We start from the raw sequence: 18,598 nt of genomic DNA on the forward strand, positions 1-18,598 counted from the left end.
GCAAATGTTATACACCGCGGTTATGGCGCGTAATCCATGCCAAAATTAATACCTTACATTTTGAGCCAAACTTCATTCAACTCTCGCTCAGTGCGACCCAACTGTGGCCACCTTCATTCAACTCTCGCTCAGTGCGACCCAACTGTGGCCACCTTCATTCGGCTCTCGCTCAATGCGATTCAACTCTCGCTCAGTGCGACCCAACTGTGGCCACCTTCATTCGGCTCTCGCTCAGTGCGACCCAACTGTGGCCACCTTCATTCGGCTCTCGCTCAATGCGATTCAACTCTCACTTAGTGCGACCCAACTGTGGCCACCTTCATTCAACTCTCGCTCAGTGCGACCCAACTGTGGCCACCTTCATTCGGCTCTCGCTCAATGCGATTCAACTCTCGCTCAGTGCGACCCAACTGTGGCCAACTTCATTCGGCTCTCGCTCAGTGCGACCCAACTGTGGCCACCTTCATTCAACTCTCGCTCAGTGCGACCCAACTGTGGCCACCTTCATTCAACTCTCGCTCAGTGCGACCCAACTGTGGCCACCTTCATTCGGCTCTCGCTCAGTGCGACCCAACTGTGGCCACCTTCATTCGGCTCTCGCTCAGTGCGACCCAACTGTGGCCGACTTCATTCGGCTCTCGCTCAGTGCGACCCAACTGTGGCCAACTTCATTTAACTATCGCCCAATTCCATCCAATATTGTCGCCAACCTATCCAACTTTCACGAAACTCATGCGACTCGTGTAATGCATTCGCTTTCCGCCGCGACTCGTTTGAATCATGCTCCCTAGATTACCTTTGAAGCTCAACTCATTTGATGACTCTGCTGCATTCGTCTTGCTTTTTGAGCTGAACGCATTCGTGTCGGGGGATATTCCGTGTTTGGGGGGGCTTGGTTGGGGCGAACCATTTTTGAAATGGGCGCCACAGCATGCGATTCAAATGAAGACACTTTTGAGTTGAAACAAACCACACGTGATTTAGAGTCCACATTTACTTTACTTATGTGAAGGTGATTCTATGTTATGTTATTGACTCTGATTTTACTTCAAATTGACCGTGCCAGAATGTGGTTCATGGCAGCCAACCCATCATTAAAGTGACCAACTTTGCCATACAACACGAGACGTCACAGGGCGTCATAGTGACGTCACATGACGTCATTAATATATTCATATGTTTTCTGTCATTGTCCTGGGGGATCCAAATATTCAACCCGAAAGTCTGTTGCGGAAGTCCAGATTTACAGTTCCAACAATTTCTCTCTACCTCCGTGGCTGTTGTCACAGTTAAATGCATTTTGTTTGTGTGATCGACACGTCACTCAACTTGTACGGGACACGAGAGGCTCAATGTGAACTGCAAGATGTTGAACATGTATCTGACGAGTAGAACTGTGGCGATGACCCTTGACCCGAGCGCGTTCGATATACATCACATGTACTGCTGCGATATACATCAGTGGCACCGATTGGTCTGGCTGGAAGACAAACTTTTTACAGAAGTGAAGAACATAGTTAAAGTTAGATGGGATCTTCTTTTGCCAGGATTGGAAATCTGTAACTGTTTGGAGTTACTTAGTGAACGGACTATCGATATTAACGCAGACTGAGATCATTATCAGTGTACCGAAGAATGGCAAGGTTCTTGCGTATTCACAGCAGCTGCTTTGTGCAGGTTGATGCTTGTGGTGTTGTGTTGTGGTAATTGGAGATACGACAAACACCAAGACGGGCTTATAATGTACGATCTCCTCTGGCACTGTGGCATATTGATGGAAATCACAAACTTACCAGGTGAGTACAATGACATTACAATGGACATGGACATGTCCATAGACCATTTTCCCGGAAGTGGAAGATCGCGGTTTTTAGATGCGCGCGCAGGGTATTTACATCAACATACGACGTACGCTGGGGTGTTCGATCGACGGTAAATTATACACTATACTAACAAATGATATCGACAAGTTCCTACGGACAGATAGGGCCTACTGCTAATTTAATTAAAATAAATATTTGTATTATTTGATGAAATACATTTGTCATGCAATCTGCACTAATTCTTGATCGTAAGCGCGTGGGCAAGTACGGGGCAAGTAGTTGTAAGTCAGTGTGACTTGTTCCATACAACTTGCAGGCTTTAGTAGTGTTAGAATTTATGTAATATTCTTTGTGGCGTTTATGATGAAAATGACCGGTATGTCAGCATTATATTTTGACATGATTATCATTTGATTTTTTGAAAAGTCTAAACTTTTTTTCCTCCAACTCCCTCCTCCGAGAAGCAGGTTTTTTCCGCCTCAGACCACAGCAGCGCATACACCGGAACACCCGGTGCGCCGTAGTCTCGTTTCGAAATCTACTTCCGGGAAAGTGGTCTATTGTAATGCATTACAATGGAAATTACAATATACTGATCTGACATGCAAAACTGGAACTTGTCATCGTGCTGCTTTATTCAGTGTCAGTACATGTACATTTGTCGTTGGGTCAAATTGTAATTAGATGCCCAGATTGTAATCATACCAGATATAATCAGATCTACATATAAGCCATGTATATGTATAATGCAGGTTTTCTACAAAATGTTAAATATATTTTTTTTGAAATGACGTTGTCGACACAGAGAAACTGTGTGCATAAAATTGCAGGTAAGATGCTCCCCATGAAAATTTGTTATGTGTAGTTGTGAAAGTATAACTATATATATTATCACATACTTTTAACAGCCTTTTAGGGAGCATTCAGTTATGATGGCTGTTATTCAATTATTATTGGTGGCCCGGCAAATCGTTCCTATGCATCGGTCAAAATAAGTTAACCCCCCTACGCATTGCACCAATACTTGATGACCCCCTCCCCCTTTGAAATGAGACAATTTTCAGCCCCCCCCCCCCCTGCTTGAGTACAGCTGCACACACAAACACCTATGGAGGGGGATCGATGCAAACCCAAAAACTTATTCTCAGATTTTTTCCAATGATCCCCATACAAACTCACAATTTGTTCACGTTCCAATCTCCCCTTCTGACTTGTTGTTATTTTTAAATCCCCCTGAAAGGGATTGAACGGAATTGAAAGGTGCATTGCAAAGTTTTTGCACTTAAGGGTAATGAAATTTCATGCATGCCTTTTGGGGAAGGTCACTCTTTTAGTGCTACTATTAGAGGTCAAAGTGTGTGATATCAAATTGTAGTGCTTCATACTATATAATATCATACCAGTATATTGATGGTGCCAATACAGCGATCTGATTGGTCGAGATGCGAAAAGAACACTTGTACATGTATATTGGCCATATACCACGGCTGGCATACATGTGATCATTCAGCTTGAGCAAAAATATTTTTATGAATATGACGTTCCACACCAGGATGTCAATATACTGTTATGATATAATAGTAATAAATCACACCTAGCCACCCAATTTTGACCAGTTCACTTCATACATACACTGTACACTCGCTATTGCTCATGCATATATGTCGTGAACTGGTCAAAATCTAGTGGTATATCATTGCTTGGTGTGATTTATTGCTTAAATATCAAATAATAATACACAGTGTATTGCGCAAAACTATTAACATTTCTCATAAAAAAACATATCTATATATGTACATTTACACACATTGATGATTTATGTAAATGTACCTTGCATGCAGTGACAGGTAAAAAGTTGTTTCTTCTTCCCTGTTTACGTAGCTCTAAAAAATTTATGGTTGGTAGGTAAAGAATAGGGTAGGTTGGGTTATCGGAACAGCACAAGTTTTTTGTTTGATCTTAAAAGGGTCAATGCCAAGGGATGGAAAGTTTCATATCAAAGGGTGGGGGGTGTAGATTGATGAGGTACCGTAGCATTCATTTTTTTTACCTGATCTTTTGTATATTATTTTTTCCCGCTCTCCGTTATTTTCATTTTATCAACCCTTCTCTGGCTGATTTATTTTAATTAACATGTGCAAATGTATGTAGGATCTGCTTGTCCAATTGCTGCAGAAGTTGATATGCATGTTTCTAAGTTTAACTCAAGTGCCTAAGCTATAGACCGTATTTGCTTTTGTCACTCTTTTCTTTCTGGTTGTACTGTGCAGAAATTATTGTCGATGTCATAACATCAACGTAGAATTTTTCTGCACTGAACAGATAGAAACAACATTCATCGTTGTTCTTTATTACCAATACTAGTATGTACCAATTTCAATCAAATGTGAGCAACACCATATCATTGGCGCTAGTTTTATTTCAAAGAATATTTTTGAGTACTGAAACTGGACAGATACTTATGAAAATTAAGTGATCCCCCTCTGTGCTGTTTGAAAAATATGTGACCCCCTTTACAGTTTTCAAATTTAAGATGACCCCCTTGATTTTGCCGGCCCACCCCTGGTCGTAATAACTGAACACTTACTTAATTTGATGATGAATTTTATAGCTGTAAAGCTATATTGCTGGAAAATAGGTCTTTATGTACAAAATTTATGAATCCACTGCAAAAAAACATTACTGCTACATATCACCTTGGTATTTGGCTGATTTGGTGTATGCTTGACTGAACATGTGATTTTTTTCAAATGACGTTGCCGGCACCATCAATTTGCAAATGAGCTTTAATGTGAAATTATGGTCAAAACTAAAGAACTAGTCAGATTGTTTAGAAAATTGATTCTATATTCTTAGGAAGGCCATACACAGTGATTTTGTCTTTTTTGTAAATATCTAGAATTTTTTAGGGAAAGATTTGTATGTTGTTTTTCATAAATTTCTTTGTTATGAGAAACCATGTTGTTATTACCAAATGGTACTATCACACTTGACTTTTTTTCTTTTACAGATGGCAGTTACCAGTTAGTGATACATGGTGGCATTGATGGCTTGTCAAGGAAAATAGTGTACCTACACTGTAGCACAGATAATGAAGCACAAACAATGCTTTTGCAGTTTCATCATGCAGTGGACTTCACACATGTTTGATCAGACAAGGGGTTGGAGAATGTTGAAGTAGCAAAGTTCATGCTGAACCATCCAGACAGAGGCTGTGTAAGAGGTATACCTACATTTCAGGAATGAGTGTTAACAACCGTAGGATTCAAAGGCTTTTGCGTGATATTCTGATTGTACATATGTATTTTCTGATTTACTATATCAACTGGAAGAACAGAGATTGCTTGACCCAACAAATGAGGTGCACTTGTTCTGTGTCTGCTATATAATCATGCGAACTGGATCAACAAAGTCCTGCGGCTGTGAGTGGCTTGAACGCACATGGGATACGAACAGCTGGGAATGTGAGTCCGAATCAACTATGGATTGAAGGGCTTCTCCACATTGCCAGTTCCTTTGGAACCATACTGTATCTAGCGAAATTTTCACTTCAACACCACAGGTAGGATTTGAAAAAAAAAATGCTTCTGCAGGTTTTCAAAGAGATTAAAAAACATGACTGTACATTTTTCAAACACACGTCACATGTTCAACTGCTGTTTTAGACTTTTTTTGTCACTGGAATGGGATATCCATAATTTGCATGTACACAGCCAAACTTTCAGCTGTGCAATAAGCCCTGCCACAACCTTGTTGTACAAAATACATAGCAGAGCTGTGCTATAAACACATTTTATCTTGCCTTACTAAAACAGTAACTCAGGAATGTGACAAGAGCTGAGCCTCTGCATGCAGGTATTGCTATGGACTCATGCTGTCATGGGGTCTGTCACAATGTATGAGAGTAGATGTGCACTAAATTGGCTGTATACAATGTTATCAACTTTCCATTGGGAGTGGTGACCTCACTTGGTATTTACTTACTTTCCCATTATACCATTTTTAGTACCTGCTAAATCAGATTTCTATTGCAGTAAAACATTTACTCTGAAATTTGAATCCAATTCTTGTAGACTTCTGAAAGGTTGACCTAAGGTTGTTAGAATGGCAACCATTGTTTGTACCAACCAAGGAGAATTGTGGGTAAAATAATTTGTACTGTGTCCTCACATCCCCTATCCAGACCACACACCACTCCTTCAATTCTGTGATCACGGAGTAAATAAATGCAGAAATGACTAAATTTATTCCTTATTATGTACCATCTGATCAGTTTCAGGATTCTTAACATTGTCTCACAAAGGAGATTAACAATATTTCAGATACCATGCTTTATAAGGGTATACATGCAAGTTCTGTATCTGCCTGTCATTTCTTTTATGTGCCATAAGAGTAATCATCCTGTATTTCATTTGATTCAAACTATGTCTACCCTAATAATTCACGTAACATGGAAGTCTAACCATTGAATGTCATTGTTTTACTTAATTTGCAGGATATCAACTCCTATGGTATTGACTAGGATGGCCCCATACCTTCACCAACAATCATCAACTGAATCTGGTGTGGTGGTAGTACCTTAGACATACTACAACTGACAACTGACAGAACAACTGCGGGAGGAGCTGGATATTATGATTGACCAACTCTCCGAGTTGTATTGCCTTGGGATTGACTTATATTTAATGACGCTGTTAACTCCTTTGTAAGAGAGTAACATGCACCAACCAGATTACCGTATATACAACACTTTAACATGCACAAATCAAGATTGTTATAGAACAGAAATCATTATGAGCAGGAAATATGGCAAAGTATCCAGGAATGCATAGTGCTACCTATTTTCTGATTTGTAGCAGGGGGGTTGTGTGTTCTGCTCTTTGTGTTAGTGCTTATATTCAGAGCAGTTTTATGATAATCTTATATCTGACATCTGTGTTGTGGTTTTGTTGCCGCAAAGTGTTTCTTAATGTCAGATGCTTGTATGCTCTAAATTGACTGTCTATACTGCCTTATGAGACATGTTGCCGCTGATATCTGCCACATTTGCTATGCTGTTTCAGTTTTCTGAGATCTGACTTGAAGCTTATTGTCATGTTCAAAGTAAAATGATGTCATTCAGCCATAGGCTGAAGTTTTATGTATAAACCTGTAAAACCACAAGTTTACTGATCAAACTTTCCGTCGTATATGATATTAGTCACAAAGCCAAGGTATATGACTACATCGCAATGTTTGGTGAATTATGAAATTTCTGCAAAAAAGTATTTCAGGGTCAATTTCCTTGTCAGGGTGCTGTTTATAAACCAGAAGTGGGATTATGTATCAGTTTTGGCAGCAGATATGGTATGAACATGTAGTGAACTGTTGTCCGAGGATAGATCAGATTTTTTAGCAACCTTTATAACTTTTAGTTAGTAGCATGCCTTATATCTTTTGTGATGTGCTTAGTCTTAACACTGCATATCAAGAGATCCAAAAAACTACTTACTTGATGATACGTATACAACCTAGGCTGTACAAGATTTGAAAAAGTGAATGTTTCATGAATTTTAAGGTGTTTTGGGTCATCTAGCTGGTAGTACAGGTACTTACATTGAACAAGTTCAGACATGTGCAGTGTCTTCTCCTTATTGCTTTCAAATTCTCGAATTGCTACAGTCAACATGTGCCAGCCACTGCTTAATGCAGTTCTCGTGAACAGACTGCAGTGAAGGCTACCCTACCAACAGTGCCCACAGATGTGGAGCAGCTCCAAGAGACTTTCATCGTCTGACATTGTGGAAATTACCTATATTACCTTTTTAGGGGTTGACATAATGAAATTAAATTTAACCATGTACCAATGTAAAATGGCTTCAGTTATACATGTTAGAGCAGTGTCTATTTTCAGCTCTGGTGATATAAGTACATGATGCATAAATAAAATGTTTAATATGATGAAAAGGGCAAGGCAATTGATTTTAAAATTTTCTGCATCTGTTAGGGTAGAACAAGCATGGGGACTAGATATTCGGGCTTTGAAATTTTATCAATTCTCTTCTGATCTACCACTTATGGGGGCTCCTTGTAAAGGTTTTGGTGTAATACAAGTTTTAACCATCTGTGTTTTTTTTAAATAAAAATTGTTATTGTTCTACACTTACAGTTAACACAGGGATGACAGTGAATGTTAATTTCAAATATCAGTAAATCATGGGTAATTTGTCTCAGTCTCTAATACCAAATTTGCACAGTGACCCATGATTTAGGATTGTTATTTGGTAATAGAATGGTCAAAAGTTTCATTGAGGAAAGTTTGAGCAAAAGTTAAAGTCATTCACTTTCAATGATGCGGGAAATACTGCCTAAACTGCTTACCCGCCTATCTTTCAAAACTATGAGTGTACACAGAACAAAGGTTTTACATACTGTGGTCATTACATATTGACCTAGAGTTCATAATCTTAGGTCAATCTAAGGTCACTCAAAATTTCATGGTTTTCTGTGATCATCCAGATTTGATCCGGGGCATCTGTAGCTGAATAATTTTTGTAATTTCTGTGATGTTTTGTACGGTAGAATACAACAGAATTGAAAATCATGTTTGCACATAGGATAGTTTTATTTAACAATATAACAACTTCAACAACTTTGAAATACACTTTTATAAAACACAGCATGCACAATTTAACAGTCTGTAAATAAGAATATAATTAGTATGTGATGATTTTCATTACATTTTAAATTTGTTTTACAATGTAGCTGCATCTCCTATCACACCTGATAACTGACATTTTCACAAAACATTTTCCACAGTACCCTGATCACTAGCATCTGAGGTAATGTCATGCTGTTACACTTTCACTACTTCAGTCCATCTATCCGGTCCCTGTTCAATTGAAATCTCTCCACATTACATTTGATGGTTCAAAATAGGCAGAGGGGTAAATATTTGCATTTATGTCTCTGTGTCAATACGTCAAATCCAAATTGCCCTCTTTTGTTTAAAGTTCACCTCATACCAATGTGATATTGTGATGTGACTGACCAATAGAGCCTTGTGACAAACCCTGATACAAGGGGAATATTTTTCAAAAGTTTTCACCTTGACCTTTTTCCTTCCAGGCATGTTATAAAATGTCATCCTACCAAGTCAGTGAAATGCAGTTTGAAGCCATTGTTCAACTTTGACATATTTTGACCATCTTGTGTTGACACATATTCATAAATTTACTCATTTGATAGTTTTGTCACTTTGAAAATCAATTCAATTTGACAGAACAGCAACAGATTTGGCTTGTAAGCCGTTCAGGCCCTTATGATTAGCAGCTTAATGGGTCTGGGTTCCTAACAGATGGATACTCTTGAAATCATGCTGATTTCCACTGACTTGGCTGGAAGAGAACAACAACTACAGTACATTGATTGTAAAGCTGATTATGATTTTTGTCACCTGTAACAAACCAGAATAAGTACATGTGAATCACATGAAACCCAGTTGACTAAATTCACAAGATCTTGGGGAGAACATGATGCATACATTTCAAAGCTGCTTGCTGATTGTGACTGACAGAAATTTTACAAATCTTGCCAAAAAATGCCAGAATTACAATAAAGATTTTGTTACAAGCAAACATTACAAGCAAACAAAACACTACAACAACTAATTTTCTCTTTCAACTCAGCTTGCAACACAAAGTGCACAAGATTTTAAAACCAGAAAACTGCATAAAATATCCAAACTCCAATTTCAACAAATCTTTTTGTCTCCCCTATGATAATGCATACCAAGGTTTATTAATGAAATAGGCAAAAACTGCCAACCAAAATATGCAACTGTCACCATGCTAATAACAACTTTGTTTGAGGTCACCACAAGGAACCTTCATACAAAATTTCAACACAGCCTGATCATCAGTTTAGCAATAATATTCAACTTTTGGTGGACGATAAACAGATGGCAGACAGACAAAAAGTGTAATTATTAAGCTCCTTCTTGCTGACAGTTTACCTAATATGAGCTTGGCACATCTTGAGGAATTACCATCAGCTCTAACTGAAAGAAAATGTCAAATTTTATACATGTCCACCCATGTAGCTATGACGAGCAAAAAACACTACTCACTCAGCAAGATTACAGTAATTTGGGTGATTTATACTTGAAGAATTAAGCTGTCCCTTAGCATGCCTGGTCACAGCCTGGTATATTCCTGGACTCATGGCGTGGGTATTTACCCTGGGAAGGTTTATGCTCTGTACACCACTGCAATGGCACAGTGTGCATAACTTACACAAGGACAGCATGTCTGATTACGAGGCATACCATTCAAAAAAATGAAACCTGTCAAAACTTCTAAAAGATATAAAAACTACAAACCCTATCCAAAATTTACAAACTATTCTATCAGAACAAATATTGTACTTGCACAAACTCTCGGAGGTAAAATGGTCAATCCAGGCAAATGAGGATAAGGTTGTCACACAATTTGATATCTGTATGCAAGTTGCAAGTTTTTCATCCTATTGCTGTTGCAACACTTTTTCAACATTTTCAGAATTGAGAAAGGTGAATCTCAAAATGACATCTATATTGCGTCATGCGGCAGTGGGGAGGGCATTACGTGTCCTATATATGGTAGGAACATTAGCACTAGATGACAGTCCATGAGACTCTTTGGCCATACTTGATCTTGACATGTATACCAGTGAGAGCTGCTAGCAGCGCTAAAGCATCAGTGGGAGATCTAAATGACAGCTATGGACCAAACAATACAAACATGTCATCATACTGTTGAAACAATCAGCATTTTTACCTACAGTTTCTCCATATTTTGGTGATTTATACTTCAAAATGTAATGAACCAAAGTCAAAATGTTTGATTCATTGCAGTAAATATCCATGCTACACTTCTAACCTTCAAACTTTTAGAAGTTGCATGTTTATACTTTTATCAGCTACAGTAACTGCAACAGTAACACTGATACCTTGGAGAGGATTCCTGTTGAGTTCAGGCACAGTGTACCAAATTTTAGAAGTCAAATATATATACTCTGCCGTATTACATGTACCTGTTATCAAGTTGAATTACACTTTGTCAACAATGTAGCTAGTAATATTAAACAAATGTCAATGGAACTTTCTGTAACAAATTAAAAATGGCAAAAAATAATGCTTTCATTGCTCTTGACCATGAATAGTTCCAGAAATGTTCCTATTTAAGGCATACGCTAGACTGTGGTTCACAAGCCTTCATGCCATGTCCCTAACATCTACCATACCCTACTCCTTGTATGGTCACAGTAGAATCAAAAGCTTTTTTGAAATCTTCATATGAATTATGACTAATTGGAAGAATGACTTCCTCAGTGCAAACGCCTGGGTCTGGTAGAGGCATAGTGTCCACAATGGCAAACTTTACTGACATCTTTAGGGGAACAGACTTAGAACCCGTGATGAACTGCAGAATTTCACAAATGCCTGGACTGGACTCTGAAAAAGAATAAAATAACATAATTATTGTAGGAAAAAGGAATTTCACTGGTTCAATATTTTAGTTAATTATTCACATAAAAAGGGAATGTACTCTTCACTTGATCAGGTCATTGAGGTCATTTCTAAATGGCATCAGTGGCTGTCAAAGAGTCTCAGCATAGCCCACCAAATGTGGATGTGGTAAAGGTAAACTTACATGAAATCTAAAGATCAGTATATCATTTATGTAGCTATGACAATGTAGTAAAATGTATCTGCTACTGAAATTTGCTAGTAAAGTTGCTAAAGGTTAAAATCTTGTAAGTTAATATTCTCAAGGTACACATGGCAAAATTATTATATTGTGCTTTCACAGGAGTATAACTAGATGCTGTACATAGATGTCCCTGAAACAATTATGAAATAATGATGCAAATGTCATTGGACCACATCTGACAATTTGATTATTGAAATCATAACTTACTTTGTACTAATCAAAGAAATTAACAGATCTCAGTATTCATGCTTTAAGTCTATGTATGGTTTTAGTTCTACCAACTTGTGATTGAGCACATTTCAATGCATTTGACAACATCAATAATTTATCAAAGGAAATAAAATAGCCAAAACATGTCAAATGCAGTTACTGAACAGTTGCCCCTTCACAGGGTCTCTAATTGAGTTTCACCCAGTAATGTGGCTAATAGCAACTCATCCAGTCATTTTACCAGATACCAAATTGGCATTCAATAACACATTTTAGCTGTATTAATCAGCAGGGAGTATCAGATCCAATGTTGGAACATAGCTGTAAAAACAGTCAATAAACAATTCTTCTCTTGTACTGAGACTATAACCGCAACCCTGGGCATCGTAAAAGATGACATCAATTGTGTATTTAAAAAATCTTTCAATTTTCCCTCTCTGGAATAATATAACTGTCAAATTCCAAGCACTACTAAGCAATTGCACTACATGCCATAAAGTTAGCATGAGTTACGGCTCTAACCAAAACCAAAACCAAATGCTAACAATTTAAATTATCTGGAACCATAACCTACATAACCTTCACACTTCACCCCATGTGCTAAGTTACACAAACAAGAAGGTCGAGTGTTCTCTCTGCAAATCAAGAAGTATTTCGAACACGAACGATTCAGATATCTTGACCTCAACATTACTAGCTACGCAGCTCGAAAGTTATGCTCGGAAACAGGACGGGAACATTAGTCAAAGCCGGATTTTGGGCCACATATGGGATTTTGCATGGAAAGCATGCAATGTACTGCATACTGCTTATTCTCCCTTGGGTCTGAGACTCTCGCCCTCTCGGCCATAAACGTCATTGAGCTGCCAAGAATATAGTGCAGTCGCGTGAATCTGTGTATATTTTGATACATTATTTTATCAATCCTTATACTCAACTACCTAACGCATCAAACAAGGGTCATGTCAGGTTCTTAGGACATTCTCCAAAAGACATATAATCGATTAGTGTCGCGGAATGATTTTCACTAGGTTTGAGAACTAATAAATAACTGGTCGTCAGTGTGTCTTCGCATATCAAATCGACAAGTGTATTACTAACTTCGAGGGATCACATCCTTCACTGAGCTATGGCCAGTAGTTGGTAAAAATGCACGTTTCACATTGTTGAAGCTATCGTGCTATGGGGAGTTGTATGCCATTGTACATTATAGAACCCAAACGTGTAAGGCAAACGTGCATGACTAAACACTGTAAAAGTCTGCACGTTAGACATTTTAGACACGTTAGGTTCGTACACGTTAGGTTTGCACGATACACGATAGGTTTGCATGATTGGCATGATAGATTTTGACTCGTTGAGAACCTAAAATGACATACACGTTAGACATTCTAAACACGTTAGGTCCGTACACGTTAGGTTTGCACGATACACGATAGGTTTGCATGATTGGCATGATAGATTTTGACTCATGATGAAAACCTAAAATGACATACACGTTAGACATTTTAGACACGTTAGGTCCGTACAAGTTAGGTTTGCACGATACACGATAGGTTTGCACGATTGGCATGATAGATTTTGACTCATGATGAAAACCTAAAATGACATACACGTTAGACATTTTAGACACGTTAGGTCCGTACAAGTTAGGTTTGCACGATACACGATAGGTTTGCACGATTGGCATGATAGATTTTGACTCATGTTGAGAACCTAAAATGACATACACGTTAGACATTTTAGACACGTTAGGTCCGTACACGTTAGGTTTGCACGATACACGATAGGTTTGCACGATTGGCATGATAGATTTTGACTCATGATGAGAACCTAAAATGACATACACGTTAGACATTTTAGACACGTTAGGTTCGTACACATTAGGTCTGCACGATACAAGATAGGTTTGCACGATTGGCATGATAGAGTTAGACCTTACCGTGTTTGTAGGCCATCACGTGAATCTTGAGACATATCGTATAACGTGCCGACCTAAGATTTACGGAGCTAACGTGTCTAAAATGTCTAACGTGTATGTCATTTTAGGTTGTCCACGAGTCAAAATCTATCATGCCAATCATGCAAACCTATCGTGTATCGTACATACCTAACGAGTACGGATCTAACGTGTCTAAAATGTCTAACGTGTATGTCATTGTAGGGTCTCCAGATAAGTTGAATGGTACAGTCAGGATATACACGTTAGACATTTTAGACACGTTAGGTCCGTACACGTTAGGTTTGCACGATACACGATAGGTTTGCACGATTGGCATGATAGAGTTTGACTCATGATGAAAACCTAAAATGACATGCACGTTAGACATTTTAGACACGTTAGGTCCGTACACGTTAGGTTTGCACGATACACGATAGGTTTGCACGATTGGCATGATAGAGTTAGACCTTACCCTGTTTGTAGGCCATCACGTGAATCTTGAGACATATCGTATAACGTGCCGACCTAAGATTTACGGAGTTAACGTGGAGAACCTAAAATGACATGCACGTTAGACATTTTAGACACGTTAGGTCCGTACACGTTAGGTTTGCACGATACACGATAGGTTTGCATAATTGGCATGATAGATTTTGACTCATGTGGAGACTGAACCTAAAATGACATGCACGTTAGACATTTTAGACACGTTAGGTCCGTACACGTTAGGTTTGCACGATACACGATAGGTTTGCATGATTGGCATGATAGATTTTGACTCATGTGGAGAACCTAAAATGACATACACGTTAGACATTTTAGACACGTTAGGTCCGTACACGTTAGGTTTGCACGATACACGATAGGTTTGCACGATTGGCATGATAGATTTTGACTCATGATGAAAACCTAAAATGACATGCACGTTAGACATTTTAGACACGTTAGGTCCGTACACGTTAGGTTTGCACGATACACGATAGGTTTGCACGATTGGCATGATAGAGTTAGACCTTACCCTGTTTGTAGGCCATCACGTGAATCTTGAGACATATCGTATAACGTGCCGACCTAAGATTTACGGAGCTAACGTGTCTAAAGTGTCTAACGTGTATGTCATTTTAGGTTGTCCACGAGTCAAAATCTATCATGCCAATCGTGCAAACTTATCGTGTAACGTGCTGACCCAACGTGTACGGACCTAATGTGTCTAAAATGTCTAACGTGTATGTCCAGATAAGTCGAATGGTACCATATGCCAATCGTACAGTCGTGATATACACGTTAGACACGTTAGACACGATAGGTGCATCCATGTTTGGCGTGCACGATACACTATAGGTTTGCACGATTGGCATGATAGAATAGGACTTATTTGTACGCCCTAAAATGCTATACATTAGGTCTGCACGATACACGATAGGTTTGCACGTTTTGCATTTAGGCACATTAGTTCCGACCAGGCATACACGTTAGACATTTTAGAAACGATAGGTGCGGATATGTTGAGTCTGCACGATACACGATAGGTTTGCAAGTTTGGCTTTTTTGGTCACGTTAGTTCCGACCTAACATGTCAAACATGCACTACTAAAATGTAAAAATGTCTAAAATGAAAAAATCCCGACTTCTGGCCATGGATGCCTTCACTGTAAAGTTGTTTTTATACAAAACACATTTTCGAGAAAGCTGACGTACAAGGGACAGACACAGCGACTGAGTCCGACGGAGGCGAAAAAAACCCAGTGCATTCGCATTTGTGTCCGATGTACACATCTCTGTTATTCCATTCTATCAGTCAACGAAGCCTACGTCAAATTGTAGTGAACTCCGAGCAAAGTCCCACATAACATGTAAAGGCGAGCCAGTGGCCATATGATGATGGATTGCATAAACTTCGAAGTCTAACATCCTTAACTGTAAAGCTGCGGTTTTTATACAAAAAACACATTTTTGGTAAAGCGAATGTGCGAGGGAAAGACGGGGAAAGACACCGTGATCGCGCGACTGAGTCCGACAGCGGCGCAAGAAGTGTTTCCCCGACAGTCAGACATATACAGTATGCTATATCATGCATTTCTAAAGCGTGCCAAACGTTGACATAAAAAGATATGTCCAAAAGGTTTTGTATAGTTATTACATTGTTACGCAGGTTTCACGCGGGCTCAAAACTGACATAAAAAGATATGGTGTCCAAAAAATTCGTTTTATTCAGCTGACTGATTTATCGTCTTTGCTATATCGTCTTTGCTATGGCTTAAACATCCCCGTTTTCGTTCGACAAGACTGTGACATCAATATCTCCCCAACGTATAGATCAACCTGGTTGAGTATTACTATGCTTCCAGTGTGTCTTTGCAGCTTTCATCTCGTCTGGAAACGAATAAGCATACATCTATTCAATGTTTTCATTAAACCTGTTTTACTGTATGGCTCAGAGATTTGGGACAAGATTTCATGGACTACAAGAAGTGGGATAAATCAGCAATTGAAAAAACTCACCTCAAATTTTGTAAGAACATTTTACAGTGTAATAGACAAGCTTGTAATGCCGCTGTGAGGGGTGAACTAGGACAATTCCCACTTCTACTTGAGATCAAACTTAATGATGTTAAAGCCCCAGTATTTGTAACTTTTAACAATTTTTTTCATATTTTTGATTAAAATGACATCCTCAGTATGTGAAAGTAGACCATAATTAATACTGAATCGCATGGTTTGCATGACCAGCCCGCCTCACAATTAACAGTAAAAGGAGTAAAAAATGACTTCTTGTCCGGACCAGAAGTCAGCTTTGTTGACACACGAAACGAAACGTAATCACACCACCGCGCATGCTCAACCACATCTACGCAAGTTTTACTGTGGCGTCCGTAGAAACCATACGCTCTTGGAAAAGGTCTGGTCCATCGAAACTGGAGACTCAGCTAAAAACGCGCGAAAGTTGGGTGAAATACCGGAAAAATATAAATATGTAATTGTTTACAGATTGTTCCGACTATAATGAGCCGTGCAAACAAACGTCTTGAACAGCTAAACTAACGACGGAGGCAGTCAATTGTAAGCTTCATGAAAGGCACTGCACGTTGTGACCGATGGTACGGAGATCAAGTTTGCTGAATGAATTGAGAGAAAAAACATATATGAATAAAAATTCAACACTTCACCATTGTAATCATTGAACTAGTCGTTTCTTCCATTATGGAGTATAATGAAAATTTCGTTGAAAATAAATGACGGGACTGATTCTGCCCGTCTACTCAAACGATGTTTTGTGTACGGCCAGGCTACGCTGCAGGCAACACAGCCTATCAACTTCGCATATCGTTGCCGTACGGCGTAATTGAAAACGCTCAGAAAGGAAAAATCATATCTTGAATGCAGTACAAAAGTCTTACTTATTAAATTTAAAAGTATTTCAAAATAATATCGAACGTAACGGGTATCTAATCCTCACAAGGACTACAGCTGTACAATTATCGGCTAGCTGCGATGCGATGGAGCTCCAGGCATTGTAAGCTTTAAGAAGTTCGAACACAAGAGAGATCCCGGCCTCACTGCAAAGTCGTCCCCTGCGCACCCGGCCCGACAGCAAACTAACCTCCTGGTTTGATTCTGTTGTTTATATATTTTTGCATAAAATTCATGATACATATATCTGACTTTCACAACTGTACAATTTGCTCAGGACTGTGAGTTTGGCCGTAGTCTACAGACGATCGGAGGGAGCTAAGGCAAGTCCCAAATTTGCATGGACAATGCCCGGGACAATTATAGACGCAGCTCGATGAGAAAGTCATTCACATAAACCTAAATGAAGTGATCAATACGAAACTTTTAAACATCACTGGTTCTGAAAATTTATGATCAACGGTTCTGACCTACGGATTTTACACTGCGACGTTGTTTTTTGTGTGTTTGGCCGGCTATACTAGTCCTGTAAGGCTGTACTACATGGAGGTAGCAGACTGTACAAGTGCAGCGGGGCCGGGCCGAGATTGGTGTGGGGCCTGCAGCAAGGTAAAATTGACAACGTCCATTGCAGAATGCCCGCGTGTTATCCTTTCGCGTTTGGGTGGAAATTTACCGCCGTATTCAGAATGCCTTTTTACCAGTATAAAAGCTCAGTAACTGATGCATCAAGAGCCAAAAGTCTGTAAATTTCTTAGCAGGAGCTCCATTGGTTTTTTTCTAAATTTTCGCTGAGTTACAGCAGTGCGTATACTGGTCCCGATCGTTCTGACTCAGGCGTTCACAGCTGTTTAGGGAGCCGTCATCATTTACGATCTGGGGGTCGGAGGAATTACATTACAAACTCCGAAATTTTGAGTCACACCCCGGCCAACCCCGACTTCTTTGAGTAACCCCCTCTCTAACAGAAAGTTTGGCTTACCTGAGCCCATGTAACAATATGTAGATATAAAAGCTCACCTAATAAGCAGTCTCCGACCATGCAGTATTGTTAAATTTGGATGGGTAGCATGTCATTATGGTATGGTTAAATGTCCAAATGGCACCGTTGTTGAACTCAAGTCAAATAAAATATACATTTCTATGATAATATAAAGGATGAATTCACAACAGTTCAGTTTTGTCCTAGATCCTGTGCACTTATAGTGATATCTGTCGAGAACATTTCTCCATGACCCAGCCTCTTCTTTCAACCCTGGTAACGACTGCAGAAAACTACTGTGTGACATCATCATCACCACTGTTGATCTTCATCTTTACTGTCGCTGGTGCCATTGCGTACATGAACAACGATATCATTCTCATCGTCACTATCTTCTCTTTCATAATAAGTATTACTAGTAGTAGCACCTACTTGTAGTTTTTTGCCTTGCTTCATTTAGTTGATATTTATTTGTACTGTTAGAGTATTTATTTTCTTT

The 18,598-nt window shown here is 39.1% G+C and overlaps 1 long non-coding RNA gene across 1 annotated transcript; it reads left to right on the top strand.

Annotated features, from left to right (window-relative positions):
• The first annotated feature begins 1,479 nt into the window (after positions 1 to 1,479).
• On the top strand, positions 1,480 to 7,975 carry LOC139152190 (uncharacterized). Its single transcript, XR_011556591.1, has 3 exons — positions 1,480 to 1,796; positions 4,834 to 5,385; positions 6,319 to 7,975. It is a non-coding gene; the product is annotated as an uncharacterized lncRNA (long non-coding RNA).
• Positions 7,976 to 18,598: the final 10,623 nt, after the last annotated feature.

The sequence above is a fragment of the Ptychodera flava genome, chromosome 15, assembly GCF_041260155.1.
Source record: "Ptychodera flava strain L36383 chromosome 15, AS_Pfla_20210202, whole genome shotgun sequence".
Lineage (NCBI taxonomy): Eukaryota > Metazoa > Hemichordata > Enteropneusta > Ptychoderidae > Ptychodera > Ptychodera flava.